Genomic DNA, 18,273 nt, shown 5'->3' on the forward strand with positions numbered 1-18,273 from the left:
AAATCTGTCTACAGGTTAAAGACTCATGTTACACCTCTTGGATGAGTAGTAGCTGAGCATGGGTCACACCGTCCCCCTTTTCCTTGAGGCAGGCAGCAGTCCAGATACTCCCAGTATCAGATCTGCCAAGAAATCAGATATCTGTGTGCTGAATTCATCACCACCACCATTTGATCTGCACATTCCCTTCTATACAGAGAGAGGGGTGTTCAGACCCTGCATATCCTAATGCACCTAACTACAAAAAAAATTCCAGCAGGGGCCAGCTACTTCTGGGCCATTCCTTCAATCCCAGCTCCTCAAGCATGCCTTCTACATAAAACTGTCATGTTGCACAGCAACAGCTGGTCCTCTAAACTACGGACATTTTTAAAACCTTGATTAGCTGAAGCATGGCAAGAACCCAAGAATTCATTCAATTCCAGTCCAAAAAGAAGAGGGAGCACATCACAGTGACTTCAGTTATACAAATCACTGAAGGGCTTCAAAAGTTCACCAACTATTCCAGGAGAATTCAAAGGCAACAGTTCAACTCCTGACTACAGATTGAGACCTAGTTAAAAAAAAACAAAACCAAACAACTAACAGTTGAGTCCATCACACCTAAAGAAGATACGTTACCATCTGATTTAGTTGGTGCTAGCTCTCAACGTGTCCCATAGATGCAGCAAGTGGATCCACCTTTCTGCACATACTGCTTTTGCAATAGTGATACAGCTTTTGCTGGTGGGATTCTGCACTGAGGGGGAAGTACGACCACGCACATGCAGGGAGCTTTCACAATATGATTTAGGAAAAATTTCTCAAAGAACAAAGCAACTTATACACACACCATACATAGGACAGTTCTCTTCCTAATGATGAAGGGAAAATAAATTTAATTTAATGATTAAAAAGTTCCTATTCTTTAATGGCTGATTGATCTAATTTGAGCTCAAAAGAGATAATCTGCCTAGATGGGTACTATGACAACTGTAAAAGGTATTTCATAGTTCACAAAAGTATGTTCATGTGACATCAGTATTGATTTTTCCTTCAGTCAGTTGCCAACTGTTTTCCTCTGTTTCCTCTGAAGGGATAAAAGGACGGGACTCTGCAAACTCTACTGCTCTTACACAACATTCACATTAGCCTTCATCAACATTCACATTAGCCTTTCCAAGCAAAAAGTCCCCAATTTAAAGAAAGCAGCAGACCACATGAAGTAGTCCAGCAGCCTCACAACAAAAAGAATTTTAAAAAAACCCAACAGAACAAACCAAACAAGAGCAAAACCCCCAATGCACCCAGAAATGAAGAAATCTAGGTTTATCCAAATGAAAGGTCTAGAGAGGGAACATCCTAGGACTGGAGGACTAAATCCTAAACAACTTGCATCACCTTTCAAGAAAGATGCTACGTACACTTAGTCTGCTCAGCTGTTTGACTCCACAGTTGAAGGACCACATTTAACTCCGTTCAGCATATTATGATACAGTTTGCATGATACATTTTCATATAAAGCTTCATTGTACTGAAAAGGAATGTACTGGGCAGTATTTCACATCGGTTATTAGGCTGGAAATAACTGATGCCCCTGATCAACCTAAGCTCCCATTACCAGCCTTCAACCCTCTGCAACACTCAGAAAGGGTGTTTGTAGGAGCTACAGGAGCCATGTGCCCACAGTGCCCTGATCTGCACTCAGGAGCCTGGAGTCAGCACTCCCAAGCACACAGGGAAGACCTGACTCAGGAACAGGCAAAGGATGCTCAGTGCATCAGCTCTCTGCTGTGCAAGACAGGAGCACTGCTGGCTGTCAGGGTTAACTAATTAAAGCAATTCTTGAGCTGCCACATGGGACAATCCTCCACATCACCTTCCATGCACTTTCACCTCTCTGTCCTCATACATCCCCTCCAGAACCTGCGGTCAAGCTTCCACTGGCAAAAGCCAGCCCCCAGCTGACAGCACCACAGCTCAGCTGCTGACACTTATTTCAGAATGGCAGTCCCTCCTCAGGGACCAATCACTACAGTCAAAGTAAAACTAGCACTGCTGAAAAGCCAAAGACTAAGGAGGAGAGAATAAAGGGAGCAGAGAAACAAAGCCATTCCTCAGAGTGTGCTCAAATTAGACAACTTTGCTCAAGATACCTTTCTGATGGGCCCCTTATTGATGGATGCCCGTGACCAAGGGACTACACTGAAATAAGTCTTCTGCAATTCACATTACCAATCTTTTTTTGGAGGCTGCCAGTTTCTACAGCTTAAACTTTAAATTATATGTGTAATGTTTTTACCTTCTGACTGCAGAGAAGCTGTTTCGAGTCTGAAACGCCACAGCGGTGCCTGCCTGCCTTGCAGAGAAGGGAGGCCTTCGAACAAAAGCTCTCAAGCATACGAGCTATGCTGCTTGCACAAACAGACCAATAGCAAAGCTCTCTCAACAGAAGCTTTAAGTTCTTGAAGTTATGTGCAGAGTCTGAGATGGAGGAAGGAAAACTGTCAGTGCTAGTACCACCTTCACTGACTCTAGCTGAAGTCACGCCTACCTGGTGAGAAGAGTGACTAGACCTCTAAAAACCAAAATAGTAAATGGGATTCTAGTTGCCAAGTCAAAATTTACCCTCTTCACCTCTGCTTTCTTCCCTCCTTGCTCTCAATCCTCCTGGTCTTTTCTATTAGTAGTGCAATGCTTGTCACACAGCGGGTATTTTAAAGAAAAACTATGCTAATGTGGATGGCTTGTGTTGCCCTCCTCACCAGATTTCTTCTCCACCCACCTTGGCTGCTCCCACCTTCCAAAGAAGCCACAGGACTTCAATTGTGTTTTCCAACACACTGTTTGGCCTCTTACCTGCATCTCTTTCCTCTCTTTCCGAAGTTCTTATCCCTCACCTTATTTCTGAAGATGCCATGCAAGGGAATACAAACTTGTCTCTCATCTTGCCCTCTCTGCTTTTTCTCTGTGAGGGTGAACTTGCTACTTGCGTGAGCAAGCTCAACAAGCAGGGTTTCCTGAAAAGCAACGTTTCAGCATGCAGCTTTAGAAGGACCATTGCTCTAGAGGCTTTATTTAAAAACAAGCAGAAGAGAAGAGGTCCCAGGGAGAACAGAAAAGCCTGTGAAATGAAAGCCTCCTTCACTCCACTACTGCAGAGAGGTCTGTGCAAGAGGACGCACTAAAACTGTCTGCAGCTGCACAGGAGCTTCGCCTTCTGCAAGGTGGCAGGAGTGCTGTACAGAAATGCTCGTGGTGAAACAGGCCACAACAATGACAACAAGGGTTGTATGACACAGCGCAGCAAAGCTAGCATCCTGCAGCAGGGCTGGCCAGGAGGAATTCTGCCACCTGCTCAACACCAGCAGTTGTTGCATATGTCAGCCCCTCTTCATTGGTTATGCCTTTTGCCTCAAACAGCTCTCAGCTCTGGGGTCTGAAAGACCTGTGATCAGGTGAGAGCCAGAGCAGAGAACTCAACAATGATGTAAGAAGACATGTCAAGCATACCTGGATGTGCATTCAACTGACTCCAGATTTCTTAAACTGCCAGAAAGCTGCAATCCAAACTGAGTAATAAAAGCAGCTTGTTTTGGCTTTCTTAGGAAAACTGCTTTTTCATATGTCTTGGATACACGTTCCTAATGCAAAGTAGGCATCAGAAGCTCCTGCCTGCACTACAGCCACTGGGAACAAGAGTAATTACTTCCCACAGCTACCCAGCCTCGTACCTTCAGATCAAGTTTTAGTGGCTTATTTCTTCTCTCTGGAAGTCCCCTAGTTAATCTACAGTATTACTATTTGACTGACAAACAAAAAAAACCAAAACCCAAAACGTTTTGTCTTTGTGACTATATTTAGTTTCTCCATGCAAATTTTCACACACACGCCAACACCACCGGACTGGCAATAACAATTTTAAATGTGCTACTACAAAATATTTTTAATATTAAGCAGTATTTTAAGACCTCTGGAAATGGTTAGTAGCACTTAACAGCCAAACCAGCAAGACAGGCCTTGCTAACAGCAACTTTAAGAATATGGAGACAGGTAAAAGCTCATACTTCTCTTGCATAAATGGACATGGGGAAAAAAAAAAGTCTAAAAACACAGCGTTACTTGGGAAGTAAACAGTATGAAACAGAAGTTATGAAAGGAAAAAAGGAATGTTAAAAAAAAAACATAAGGATAAAGTGTACACGGTACTCTATAAATAAAGACCAAAGATCTCTCTTGCCCGGGATTGTAGTTTTTCTCAATACACATACTTTACTCTGATTTCTGACTCAGAGCAGCAACTTCCACTCACCGCAATGCTTGTGGCTCCCTGATTGCAAAGCTAGATTGCTGCAGTGGAGGAGCCTTCTGCTTCAGGCTCCTGTTGTGGGTGTTGCTGGACATAACATTCCTACCATCCCATTCCTACTATCCACTGCTTTCCAGCATGGAATACGAGCAAACAACCTGCCCCTACCCCATCCCAATAAGACCTACCTTGCCCCAGCACACACAAAAGTAAGGTTTCAGACAAGTTTCTGCTGTTGTCCTTATTATTTAAAATCAAGTACTGTCCTCACAATAATCCTTCCTCTTAAGTGTCAAAGAAGCACAAGTAATTGCTACCAGGCTCATAATGAGAAAGGCCCCCATAAGCCATGTATGGTTGACAAAGATGCTAGAGCAGCAATAGGACGCTCTCCCAAACCCAGCAGGGTCAGTACCAAAGCGAGCACTGAGCTGGGAGCACAGCACCTTCCTCATGCCCCATGGACAGCCAGAAAGAACAGCAGCTTTTGACATGACTCCCAGATAGGAGGGAAGAGTGGCTTCCCCCAGTCCTGCTACTCCACACCGCAGCGGGATGTGTCACCTCTGTATCCAGCCAAGAGCCAGGGCATCCTTCAGCATCTCCTGTGACTACCTCAAATCCTCCTTGGTGAGTGATTCCAGCCAACCAGCCTTTCCTCTGCTAACAGACCTTCCACCAGCTGCACCAACAGCCCTAACACTCAAACTCTTTGCAGACTGCACATGATTCAAGAGCCTTACTTCGCTCAGCCCTGTGCTAAGCAATTATTTTTAGAGCAGGAACACCTTTGGTGGAAGCACCCCTTGCAAGATGTAAACATGCATCATCTGAAAACTTTCATTTCCTCGTCAAGGATGTGCATCTATTGTAAGGTTGATACATGATATATTAGAAAATTGAAAGTCATTTCCCTTTCCACTTTCGTTGCTTATAATCTTGGCGATTGCATAAACAAAAATTTGGGGTACACGAAGTCCAACCCAGGCAGCCTGCCCACACTCTGCCAGTCTCACAAGGAGCCAAACTCTGCCAGCAGGATGGGATCCAGGGGGCTGCTGGATATTTGGGGCTGGCTGCTCAACCAAACCCCGTGCACACCTGCAGTGTTGGAAAACAACCCTTTTTTATGGTCAGGTCGGTATTATTTTAAGCTGGTTCTGCCAGTTCTCCTCCCATTAATGAGAGGCATTAATCACTGGGAAAAGAGGAAGAAACATTGAGCCAAGAGTTTTGCCCACAGGACAGATTTTTTTTTTTCTTTTAAGGGATCTGGAACAGGACACCGGAGGCACCTTCCTTTTCCCTTTGGAATACGATGAGGGTATCGGATTTGCTTAAAATATATACCAAACATGCTCTTCTGGAGCATTTGGAAACAACTCAGACTCTTCTCGGGTGTGGGTTGTGAAGCCTATGAGGAGCGGCTGAGGGAACTGGGGTTGTTTAGCTTTGAGGAGTCTGAGGGGTGACCTTATTGAGGAGGGTGCTGGCCTCTTCTCCCCAGTGACAGAGGACAGGATGAGAGGGAATGGCCTCAAGCTCCACCAGGGGAGGTTCAGGCTGGACATTAGAAAGAAATTTTTCACAGAAAGGGTCACTGGGCACTGGTACAGGCTGCCCAGGGAGGTGGTTGAGTCACTGTCCCTGGAGGTGTTTAAAAGACAGGTAGACGAGGTGCTCAGGGACATGGTTTAGTGGAAGTTAGGAACGGTTGGACTCGATGATCCTGGAGGTCTTTTTCAACCTAGAGATTGTGTGATTCTAACGCAGGAAAATTCAACCATTTAAAATAATAATAATAGAGGGGGGGGAAAGCATCTGGTGAAGTTTTCCCACGCGAGTAAAGTCTCCCCGCGGAGCCGCCGCCTCGCCCCGCCGCGCGCCCCCGCCGGGCGCCCCCCGCGCGCGAGCCCCGCCCCCGCGTTCCAAAGTGGCGCGCGCCCGCCCGCCCCCGCCGCCGATTGGCCGCGGCCCGCGCCACTCGCCAACCCCGCTAACGGCCGCGGGGAGGGGAGGAGGAGATGGCGGGGGGGGGGGGGGGGTGCGCGCAGGCGGGGAGCGGCGCGGCGGGGAACAGGACGGGCCCACGGAGGGGGAAGAGGGCGGGCGAAGGGGGGCACCACCTGTGCCCGCGGGGCGCCGCCGCAACCACGCCCGCTGCGGGCGCCCCCACGGCTGCGTGTTCCCCACACCCGGCCCGCGCCTGGCTGGTTTCTCCCCACCCCCCACCCCGCCCCGGGCTCCGCAGCCATTTTCGTGGCCACCTTGGCTACCAGCGGGGCTGACTCACCTCGGCGCTGCGGGCGCGGGGGGCCCGCCTCGGCGTGGGGGGCCCCGCTCCGCCCGGGGAGGGCGGGGGGGCGGAGAGCCCGGCTGGCTGCGCCCTCCCTCCACGCCGGCCCCGCCGGCTACTCCCGGGCTCGGATGGGTCCCGGGGCCGGGCCGGGCTCGGCGGAGGCGGCGGCGGCTCCCTCCCTCCCGGCCGTGACCACCATCTTATTAGCACAGGAAATGACATGGAGAACGGAAGAGAGGGGCGTTCAGGGGCCGAGCCCGGGGACCCCCCGAACCGGGGGGAGGCGCCGCCGGCGCGCCCGGCCCGGCCCGGCCCGCCAGGGCTTTCTGGGGGCTGCAGCGCTCCCGCCTGCCTCCGGATACCCGGCATGGAAAAAGAGGAGGGGGAAGAAATAATAAAAAAAGAAATGAGCCCCCCCCAAAGTCACACAAAGCAGGGGGTGGGGGTGGGTGAGGGGGGAAGCTGAGCAAAGCCAAACCGGCGCGGGTCCCGCGAGGAGCGTGCGCTCGCGGGCTCTAGAGGACAGGACCCTGCCGGACGGCTCTTGGGGACAAAAACCCCTCGGGGGCTCTAGAGGACGAGATCCCCTCGGGAGGCTCTAGGGGAAAAAGCCACCCGGGGGGCTCTGGGACAGAACCCGCCGGAATGGACTGGTGGGGACAGGATCCTTTCGGGGAGCTCTTGGGGGCAGAACCTGCCCGGCGGGCTCTGGGGGACAGGACCCACCTGGGGGGCTCTGGAGCACAGAACCCCCTCGGGGGGCTCTCGGGCACAGAGCGGCCTTCGGTGGCCAAGGGGCTGGAGCTGTGGGGCTCCCGCCGGGCCACCCCCCGCTGCCCACCTGCGGGCGAGCCCCCCTGCCAGCGGCAGGATCCCGCTTGTCACCCCCTGGGAGCGCTCATGCTCTTCTGTGAGCAAAAAGTGGATGTGAAGCTGCGGTGTTGCCCCCGGCGTGCGGAGCTCGGTCGTGTTTCAGACTGCCCCCCAAAAGACAACCCACCCAAAAGCAGCAACAAACCCGACCCCCGAGCTCTGCACAGACGTTATGAGCAACATGACGGATAGCAAAAAGTAGGCATGATTTAATAAACAGAGGAAGCATGGCTCACCAATAAAATAAATTCTAAATAAAACCATCTGCAAGCGTTACATTTGAAACAATGCAAACTGTTTAGCTGCTCTGCCAAAAGAGGCACAGTGAGGGGTAAAAAGAAGGATGGATAAATAGCCGTAATTTTCTAGTTCCTTTGGTTGACAATGGGCTTGTATGCAAACGGGGTTGTGGTGACAGTGTGCATGCTTGGGTACTTGTGACTGCTTCCCTATTTCTGCAGCCCTGAGAAACAGCCTTTTCGGCAGTCCTAAGAAATAAAATTGTTTCCTAATACTTTCCACCCTGAGTTGCTTGCTAAAAAAAGACGGGAGGAGGCATGAGAAAAATTAGCAAGGGTGCAAAGTGGAGGTAGCCTAAGCAAAAATGAAGGGCCACTTCTGCCATCCTTGAGCTGCTTCCGCTGCTGTCACTGAGAGTTTGGGGGGTGGCAGAACCTCAGGATCAGGTCATGATGTATCACTGAAGTCAGCAAAGATAATGTGATTAGCAAAACAACAAGGAAAGTAATCAACTGAGGTTCAAAACCTCACTTTTGCCAAGGCAGCTGGTATAGCACAGGTGATTTTTCACAAGTTCAAATGAGTATCATTCGTCAGACCTCCAGCTGTGGTATGGTTTTTGTTCCCCTCGATCACTTAGGAGAGCATTCCTATTCCTGCTTGGAGGGTAAGTGTGCTGTGTAATTTTACCCCTTCTAGTAATCGCAGATAGATGGACTTTGAGGCACTTGCACTTGCCTGGGAAAGACATACCATAAGCTGTCAGCACCTTCAGACTCCTTGGAAATATTAGAGAAGCTAATAGAGCTGCCCTAGTTTGCAGTTTCTGTCTGTGTGCTGAAATGTGTGAGAACACTGAACTGGCAGCACGTGCCACAATGGGCTTGTAAATATGATTGATGAATGAACCAAGAGAAAAAATAAGTAAAAATACAATAAAAATAATGGAAGTAACACAAATGCATGCTGAATGCCATGCTAATTTGGAGTAATAGTTTTGTTGTAGCTATTGTAGTCTAAGGCTGTAAGAGCACACTCAAAGGGAGACATAAACCTTTTTATTTATAATGGAAAATAAATATGTAAGTACAATAAATAGCAGCTATTTATCTCTGTGCAATCATGGGCATGCTAATTTATTGGGAGGGAGCCTTGTCTTAATGCGTGCCTGTTGTCTCCATATGTTTAATAGCCAGGCAATGAAATCCTCATGCAGATTTTGTCTTTTCTGTCTAGAAACTCATTTCAGATGGAACATGGTACAAACTTGTAGTGTTTCTGCAAAAGTCTTAGCCTGGAAAGGCTTGCCTTTCCTCAGCAAACTGCCCCCTTATTAATAAGGCATAGATTTTTTTTTTTCTTTAATGTATGCTTCAGCACTTTTTCCTTGCGGGGCTTGCTAGTGTTCAGCCCCTCACTCCATCACTCACAGCAATTCCCCTCTGTGTGCCAGGCTCTCAGGAAAAAACTTTACAAACAGCAGCATCAGTTTGGAGTGAGGTAATTGGATGTTGGCTTTCCAGCAGTTGTCAGATCTGTTCCTCCATGAAATGCTGGATAGTGTCCCAGAGAGGCAAAAGGGTTCTTCTACTGGCACGGAGATTTTAGCCAATATTATGAAAAATAATGCACTCAAAAGTGGGTAGAACAGAATACAGCTTGTCAACAACTACACTTAAGTGGTCTCTGAGGCAGTGCTGGCTTTAGGATTTCCTGCTCTCTGGTGGGTCAGTGCTGCTGTGGCTGCCCAGCCCCGGCTGTGCTCACAAAGCTATTTGTAGGCCATGAACTAAAGCAGAGAGCTGAACTGGGTTAAAAATAATCTAAAAAAGAAGAAACCTGCTTAGTTATCATAACATGGGTGCATGCATGTGGATTGCCTTTTACCCAGATCAACCCCTGTCTCTCAGGCTGTGGGGGTGGCAGTGGGAATGAGCACTCAAACTGTAGTCAGAAACCCAGTGATTAGAACACCTGATCAAGACCAGTCCTAGAATCTTCTGGACTAGATGAGGCACATGCAAATAGGGCCTTTTTCAAACACTAGGAGCTGAGAATTTGTGCTGGTGTGTTTTTAATGAATGATCAAAACTACTTTTCCATATGAAATGGTCTCTCTGTAGCTGGCCCAAAGAGTGGAAAGTGAGGAATGTCTCTGCTCACAAGCACTTCAAAACTTGGTGGTTTGTTTCTAGGCATTCATCACATGTTTTGGCAGTCCATAGGAATGCGCAGTTCTGTATATCCCGAGCAGCTACCCTGTCTTGAGCCAAATAACCTGTGTTTAGCTATAAAGCTGTCTTTAAGAAAGACACTGAGTTCTGATCTGGAGAAATCAAGACATAAAGAATTTATCTTTCCCTTTGTTCTCATCCTCCATGGGCTTGGATTATCTGTGTGAATTTGGCTGCATCCGCTTTATAGCCACTAGTTCTTTTTATACTTTTCTTTGTAGTTCAATACATTCTTGATATTTTCCTTATGGGAAGATATATCTACATGGTAGTCTAGTCTACTCAAAATATTTATTTCTGGATAAGTTAACAAATTCATCTCATTAAACCTGTCACCTAAAGACTTTTTTTGCCAGTCCTTGTATTGTTTGCCTGGTTTTCCTGTGAACCCTGCTCGGTTTTTCAACATCCCTTTTAAAATGCGGTTGCCTGAACTGCCCCTGGCAATCTAGGGTCCACCTAACCAAAACTGCACACATATATACAAATTTCTTCTTGACAGTTATGCTTTCAGGATTACCCTGAAAGTATATTCCATCATGTCATGACACTGACAGTTCCCCATGAAAACTGAATAGGTTAGGTGTAAATACTCCTCCTTTGAATGTCCTACCATCTTTGTTTGTTGGGGATTCTCCACTGACAGTTTAGATTTGCAATCTGAAAGGAACCAGTTCTTAATCTGGTCAATGGATGCATTATTAATATAAACCATGCCATTCTGGATTGATTAAAATGTCATCCGTACCAAATTACCATGTTTCTGTAATTCTCATAACACAGAGTTTACTCCTACCCCAGAGGTACAAACTGCTTTTATTGGCTTCTAAGCTGGAGAATAAATAATTATCTTATACACAGTTACATGGGTTTCACCTGTTCAGGATACACTGGATTTGAGTGCATATCCCGCTGCTTCAAAGGCAGCTCTTTCCATGCTGCTGGTGTAGCAGTGCCCTGCCTGACCCACTCAGCCACCGACTGCCTGTGCTCAGCCCCCATGTGTGAGCACAGGTCCACCTTGGTGCTGGATACTGGTCAACAGCTGGCATTTGCATCCCTCCAACTGCCTTCGAAATGGCAGGACATCAGTACTCTCTGCTTCTCTATCTGGTGGGACCAGCGTGTTGCTGAGAGGAGAGCTGGGAATGCTTTCATCTCCATCCAGAGATCCACAGCGTCATCTGTGGCATGGGAGGAGATCCAGATGCTGCTGCATCATTTGCTCAGCTGCGTATCTTCTCCCAGGGATATTTATCAGTTAATTACCAATTGTATCTTTGAGGCTGAGCTCCTAAGCAGGGAACGCAATTTGCGGAGGCTGTTGTTGCTCCAGCTCAAGTCTTGCAGTACACGTGGCAGTTTTGTTCCAATCAACCTTCACTGAACCTTCTACCCGCTCTTTTTACCAGGGAGTTGCAGCTACTCCCTGCTGCTTTTGGGAAGGCTAAGGGATCCCCTTTGCTGCTTGCTTTGTCATGAGAGGATGCCCCTTGTCAGGTAGCTCTTACAGCTTGACATCAAGACGGCCAGACTGAATGCCTCCTGCACACATCATTTATTAGTATTTCATGTTGTTGGTGAAGTGGGAATGTTGCATTTCCAGAAATGCTAACTCAGTCTGTTACAGTCTGTGCTACAGTTATCTATTAGCTGTATGTTATCCTTATCAAGCTATTTCATTAAAATAAGTTAATTCATCTGCACAGCCAGAGCTGTTCCAGCAGATTATTGCAGGTGGAGCATCTGCTATTCACTGTTGCACCAGCATATTATGTTACAGGCACTACATAATGAGAACATGATCTATAAATTTCAGGATTGTTTTCCCAATTAGAAACACGTAGATCAAATTTAGCTCTGAATTAAAGTTTTACTTAAAGCAACTAAATTAATCTACATAAAATAAGTACTTCCATGTGGATGTGAAGTCCTAGAGAAAGCTAAATATTTTTGTAGCAAGTAATTTGTCATCTGTTTTTTTCATATTTTTCATATTGTTCTTACGCATCAGACTCTGCAAATGACTGTGACTGGCAGCTAATAATAAACAGAAAGTAAAGTGACAGTGCAGACCTTATTGTCTGTAATGAGAAAAAGATTGGATGTAATGATAAACCTGTCATTTTTTTTTTACTAATCTCAGCTGTTGATAATAGCATAAAAGAAGATAAATTGCTTTGTGAAAAAAGCATTCACCTGAAAGGCAATGCGTTGCACTTAACGATAGTATTGAAGAATATAAGGGGAAAGCAGCCTTTAAATTTGCATCAAAACCAGGATCTGAATTAAAACAGAGGTAGGGAACTACAGTGTTGCCAAATCTCATGACACTTGGTATGTTCCTTAAAGCTTCTGATTACATGGGTTTCTCAGCTTTCATTTTAAAAATAGTGCTTTCTTGTCCTCTGGTTAAGAGGTTGCAGAAAGCCTGAGCTTATGGACAAAATATTTAAAGATTTCAAAGCTAGAAATAAAAGGCAGCCACCTTTTTATCATTACTTTAAATGTTGTGATTTTTAAGCTAGTTGTTGCTGCTTGGTGGCTGAGGTTTAGTGGTTTGTTTTTCTTCTGAACTCAGCAGGCTGCCAGTGCTCCTGCCTAATGACACTATGTTTAGGGCAAGAACCACTTTCCTGCTTTTGACTGGCACCTGGGTAATTGTATAGTCTCTACATCTTCTATTAGTACGCGTATTAATTATGACCAATAGAAGTAATAATGCTGACTATGATGTAGGGTAATTTTAAAGCAAAATAAATTACTTTTTATCAAAAGCACAAACACAGGACCTGTTTAAGGTGAAGAATTCCATCCAAAAAAGTGAGCTGAAAACAGTATTTCCATAGGTAAGTCTTGCATGGATAAGATACTCCAAAAAATATATTTTATTGAGAAATGGGAATAGATTTTTCTTCTTATTTTCTTTACCTTTTATTTTTTGACACTAGCTTCATTTTTAGGTGTGTTTCATGTATCAGGAGAAGGAAAATGACAACTTGTGTTTTACAAAAAATATTTTTCCTGGGCTAAAATATCATGATTTTGCCATGTATATGCATTAGTTTGTTTCAAAGGCTGAACGCAATTTTTTTTTTTTTTAGCTACTAATATTGCTAATGACTTGCTTATCATAGAAAAGGCTGTTTGGCTCATACAAAGTGTCAAAAGTGTTTATAATAACTATTTTAATGAAAATGAATACCAAATGAAGATAAAATCAGTAAAAGCTTAGAATTTTTCTTTTATTGTTTTGGAATTAAAACAGCTTCAACAATTTCTAAAAAAATTCCCCAAAATGGATTTTCATGTTTTGATCAGTTCTGAGAAGACATGGGCAAAGGAATGCCTTAATAGCATGGAGTGGATTCAGTGGATTTTCCTACTGAGAATGGTTTTATTTTATTTTAAATTTCAACTGTCATTTTCACCCAGACTTGGCTGAAAATAATTTGTCTTACATTTTTATAACTAGCCCTTTAAGCGGGAGGAAAAATATAAGCCAGAGGGTGGGTTTTTTTCCTAATTTACTTTGTGAATAAGGCAGTACATTGTGTATATTCCCTTTCTTTGTTTCCCAGGCACGGGCTTTTAAACAATTTCCCCTGTTTGTGTGGATTTTGTGCTTTAAAACAGAACTGAGGCGATGCCCAAGCTGGTAGGTAGGAGCCTCTATTAGCTCCAAAGCATTTTTGGAGGCACAGGGGTGCGGGTTGCAGATTTGCTGCAGCCACTCCGGACTCTTCCAAATCCTTACCCCCCAAGACCATGGTGCTCGTTTTCCTTATTTTCTTACCTTTCCTTTGCTGGGGGAGGCTGGGGCTGCGCCCTCTGCGGAGCCCAAACCCACCGGGCACTCCAGGCGGGTTTAGATGTAGGGAAACAGATTAGATCTAGGGAAACAGTCATTTACTGTGACAGTGATGAGGCACTGCAACAGGTTGCCCAAAGAGGTAGCGGATGCCCCATCCCTGGAAGTGTCCCTCTTTCATGATCAACTGATTTAAAACAATTTATGATGGAATCGTCTCTGGCAATTTCTAAGCATTTCCTTTTTGCTTATTTCCTTTGCATCTAGCTGGTTTTCAGTGCCATTTAAAAATGTGTTTTCTTGTTACTTGACATGCTTATTCCAGAGACAAGTTTTTCTTTAAGTTTTTTTATTATTTGATGGGTCTAGAAAAATTGTTAATTTCTCATGAAATGCAGACATTTCTTTTGAAAGAAAACAAATTATTATTTTTTTCCCTTATAGTTGTCAGAAATGTGTGGCTGCTGCTGGTTTTAAGTTTGGAAAATTAAGTATTAAAACAAAGGATGCCCGAAAATCAGACATTCATTTATACACAATCTAGATTAAAATCAATTTTGTTTTGGGCTGCTACAGAAATTTAATTACGAATTCCCTCTGGGCCACTCAGTTGCCATCATTACCAACAGGCAAAGCATAAAGGAGGAAATGAAAAGTTAAAAGGCGAGTCCACTCACTTTATGCTCCCTCAGGAACACATTAAATGACAAACAACAACAATCATGTTTGCCAAATAATGAAAAAAAAAAAAAAGATATTCTGGGCAAAACTGGTCTATCTTCAGGCTTCCTGAAGACTATGCAGGCAGAACTGCAACTTTAGAGCATGATCTTGTAAGGCTTTGAAAAACATCAAGTAAATTGTAGTATTCCTCCCTAAAAGAACAATGTTCTTTCTCTTACCTTTGTTGAATCAGCTGGTGCAAATGGATTTGTTAACAAAGTTGTGTCTTTAAATATGAGGTTTTTCATATTTTTCCTACCTAATCTCATTTCCAAGGAAGATACCTCCCTGAGGATGGAAACCAAGCCAGAGTGAAAGGGAATTGTCAGGAAGGTATTTTGGGACTATCAGCCTGTACCAGAGAAAGAACAATGTGGAGTGAAGGAGAGGGGAAAGAAAAGCACTGACGGGAGAGGGCAGGGTGTGGAAATAAAATGGTTACGTTACATGGTAATACTGAACCCCCTGAAGCATGCTGCTGACTCCTCAACCAACAGCAAAGCCATCTGAATGACAATGGCAGAGCTGCAACTGGCTTTGTGGGCAGCTGGCTCATGTCCATGCAGCATTAACTTTTTCAACATAACTGCAACAATCAAAATCACTTTTTTGGTTTTTTTAAGTTCTCTACTCTGCCATTAATCGTCTCTGTGCAAGAGCTGCTTAGAAGCTTTAGTTGTCTCCATGTTGCAGTCACAGCAATGTGCATGGTTCCCAGTAGAGGCTCCTGAGCTGGCCTGCAGCTCGCTAACTCAAGCAGTAGAAAAACCCTGTGGTAAGACAGTGTGGGCTAATACGATGCCTAACCACCAAATGGCTATCGGGACACCAGCTAGTTATTTTGAAGCTTACATTGGTATCTTTATACTACAACATGGCAATTTCTATGCCATCTTCCTCTATGCCATATGAGCATCTAATATGATTTCCTACATACCACAGCCTCTGAAATGATAATTTTTTTTAAAGCCAGGAAAATATGCAATTTATTTCATCAGGTATATAGTACTAAAATATGGCAGTCCTATGCTAATTTACATTTAAAGTTATATGGTTTTACTTGTTAATTTTTACTGCTGGAAGTAAGTTTTGGGCAACCTCTTTATCCATAGGAAGATGTACTTGGCTTTTCTTCTCCACTTTAGTGTTTGCTTCGTTTGTCCAGAGCTCTGTTATTGCACTGTTCCTCCAGCAAGGGGCATGGGAGATCTTCAGTTGAAGCCTGTCGCCACTCTTGCTGGGTTCTTGGCAAAGCTATTTTTTAAATATCAGTGAATGCATGTTTCTGTGCTCTGAGCCACCCAGGAGGACTGAATCAAGTGAATGCTTATGATAATATGACAGGCTGCTCCCTGATTCTACCGTCTATACTATTGTTTACATCAGTGTGGGTCAAAGACTGGCAGATTTGGAGTAGAAGTGAAAATGAAGTATTCCTCTTTCATTACTGTTCTTGCATTTACAGGTTTCCTGGGTACTTGCAATGGCATAACACATCCCATTTCATAATGTGTATCTTAAAACACAATTTCACAGGCGCTGGTACTGAATGATGATATCTTTCCTGCAACCCCCTGAGCAGCAAGGTGACCTCTGCAGCCTCAAAGAAGCCACAGTCCCTCTCCAAGGAGTATTGGTGATTACTGTGAAAGCCTTGGATGATCCCTCTCTATGCAACATTTTATGGGAGGTTTGTTTCATTTTTTTTCCTTTGTGTTTCCAGCTCCCCAGTGATGCACTTGCCCTGGAAAACATAATCACCAAACCTAAGGACGCAAGCGTGTGTTACCTGTTTGCTGGTTGCCTTCGCGTGCACCATCAAAAGGGTGTGTATAGCTCAAGCCTGGATACAGTTGTGTGTGTGATGAGGAAACTGTAGGGGCACCAAGCATTTCATCACCACACAGCTAGAAGTATCTGTCTGTGTGGCAGAAGAAGGTGCAGCCTCAGTCACCGTAATAAGTTTTTTTTGTGGGGGATATACGTTGATGAGTGAGGACTCATTGAGGACCTGCAGGGTAAGCCAGAGCTAGGCTGCTAAACTTCGGCATTTCTACTGCCAGCTGTGGCATCCAAGACATTATGTAATTATGCCAGTTCTGATCCACAGTACCATGTAAGAGTCTGTGCAGTGGAAAGCAGAAGTACTTGGCCAACAGCAGAGCTGGCAGGTCTGTAGCTGTGACCAGTGCTATCACTACACAGTTCCCAGGTTAAATCTCACCAGCCATTTTCCAGGATGCAAGGAGATGTCCTGTTAAGATGCTTTTTCATTTATCCTATTCGAACTTGTTTTCACCTGTCACTGGGTAGAGTAGATGACCCTGCTTTTTGCAATACCTTGACCCTCTCTGGCTTTTACGCTTCTTTCCTCTCTCCCATCACAGCCACACAGTCAGATAGGTTGGACCAATGAGCATCTCCTTTATAGCCCCAGAAAAGGCAACTTTCAGAGAAACTGCTAAGAGAGGAGAGAGAGTGCAAACAATACTTATGGCAAGAGAATAAGGAGCATTGTGGCTGACTGATCTTTGATCTTTGGCTCTCTGGGAGTCAGACTGATTGCCACAGTTAAGTGGGACGCATTTCTCACTCTACTTGAGCCTCTGAAATGGAGGGATTTGTGTTGTTTACTAAGATTCATGTGTTGGGCACTGCTGCTGCCTTAGGTGCAGTAACTGCTTGCATTTAATCTTTCCATCAAAAGCTGACAAGGCTTTTTCCCTAGGCTTGTGTTTATCTCTCTGCCTGAAGAAGCTGATGTAATGGGTAGATAAATCAGCCCTCATACACAGGAGGGAACAGGGAAACTGCATTCAGAAGGAAAAAACCCTATATTCAGAGCTTGAGAAGAGCAAACATCAAAAGAAATAGGAAGTGTTCAGATACACATGCACACACACACATACAGAGACAGATGATTTCCTTGCACCCTTCCCAGTGCGTAGGAAACTTCAGGTTTTCTCTTTCCAGTGCAAGTGCGTTAGCATATCTCTACATGCAGCCTTTTCAAGTGTCCAGGTCTTCCTCTGTTTGCAAAAACTACTTCTGGAAAAATAAGGGGAGGACCACCTTCTTTTTCACGTCCAAGCAAGAAACTTTGAGCAAGGGGAGGGGATGGTCACTATGGATTCAACCCAAACAGTGGAATAGAGGCAGACAAAAGCTGATCTCATCTGTTTGGAGTTTCAGGATAGGTACTGAAACTGAAGGGAATCTATTTACCTGATTTATCATTGGTTGAACCACGGGTCCTGGTCCCTATTCCAGTTTATGGAGGAACATGCAAGGTCAGATACCTGTGAGAAGGGTGGCTGGCTGGGAGAAAAAGGTCATGTGGAAGGATGAAGACCTCTGAGTGCCTTGAGAAGCTGCCAGTCAATAACCAGACAGAGTCTTAATATTGAAAGAAGATGTGACACCAAATTTCTGGTAGTATTGAGAGGTGCTCGTGCATGGGCTGCTCTCCGGACAGCAGTGACTGTGTGCATTGATGTGGACTGCTTAGGCTTTGCTTGGTAACAGAGAACAGAATCCCTACTTGTCACTGTGTCTGTGTCTTCCCCAGTACACAGACTGCGTTTCCCACTGGCTCAGATCATGCAATGCTTAAAAAGATTTGCCTTCTTCAAATTCATCTTGAAACAAGGAGAGGCTTTTTAAGAGCTATTCTGGCAGAAAAATTTCCATTTTTTTCCCAAACAGTTGAGGATCTGGCCAGTATCTTGCACAGACACATGCAGGATCACCCCAGTGAAGGCAGCGGCTTGGCAGCATTATGCCTGTTCATCGAAGGCCACAGTTT

At 45.1% G+C, this 18,273-nt stretch overlaps 3 protein-coding genes across 5 annotated transcripts in view; 1 reads left to right on the forward strand and 2 right to left on the reverse strand.

Annotated features, from left to right (window-relative positions):
- The window catches only part of RPAP1 (RNA polymerase II associated protein 1), a 164,214-nt gene extending 159,383 nt beyond the window's left edge, over positions 1 to 4,831 (reverse strand). The window contains exon 1 of the mRNA XM_069857896.1: positions 4,828 to 4,831. The gene's annotated coding sequence lies outside the window, so the exon portion shown is untranslated. The remainder of the gene's footprint in view (positions 1 to 4,827) is intronic.
- PRDM11 (PR/SET domain 11) overlaps positions 1 to 6,786 on the reverse strand; it is a 50,572-nt gene extending 43,786 nt beyond the window's left edge. For all 3 annotated transcript variants that reach the window (XM_069857898.1, XM_069857901.1, XM_069857897.1), the window contains exon 1: positions 6,582 to 6,786. The gene's annotated coding sequence lies outside the window, so the exon portion shown is untranslated. The remainder of the gene's footprint in view (positions 1 to 6,581) is intronic.
- SYT13 (synaptotagmin 13) overlaps positions 1 to 18,273 on the forward strand; it is a 200,234-nt gene that overhangs the window by 67,453 nt on the left and 114,508 nt on the right. The gene's annotated exons all lie outside the window — the stretch shown is intronic.

Source organism: Phaenicophaeus curvirostris, chromosome 5 (genome assembly GCF_032191515.1).
Source record: "Phaenicophaeus curvirostris isolate KB17595 chromosome 5, BPBGC_Pcur_1.0, whole genome shotgun sequence".
Lineage (NCBI taxonomy): Eukaryota > Metazoa > Chordata > Aves > Cuculiformes > Cuculidae > Phaenicophaeus > Phaenicophaeus curvirostris.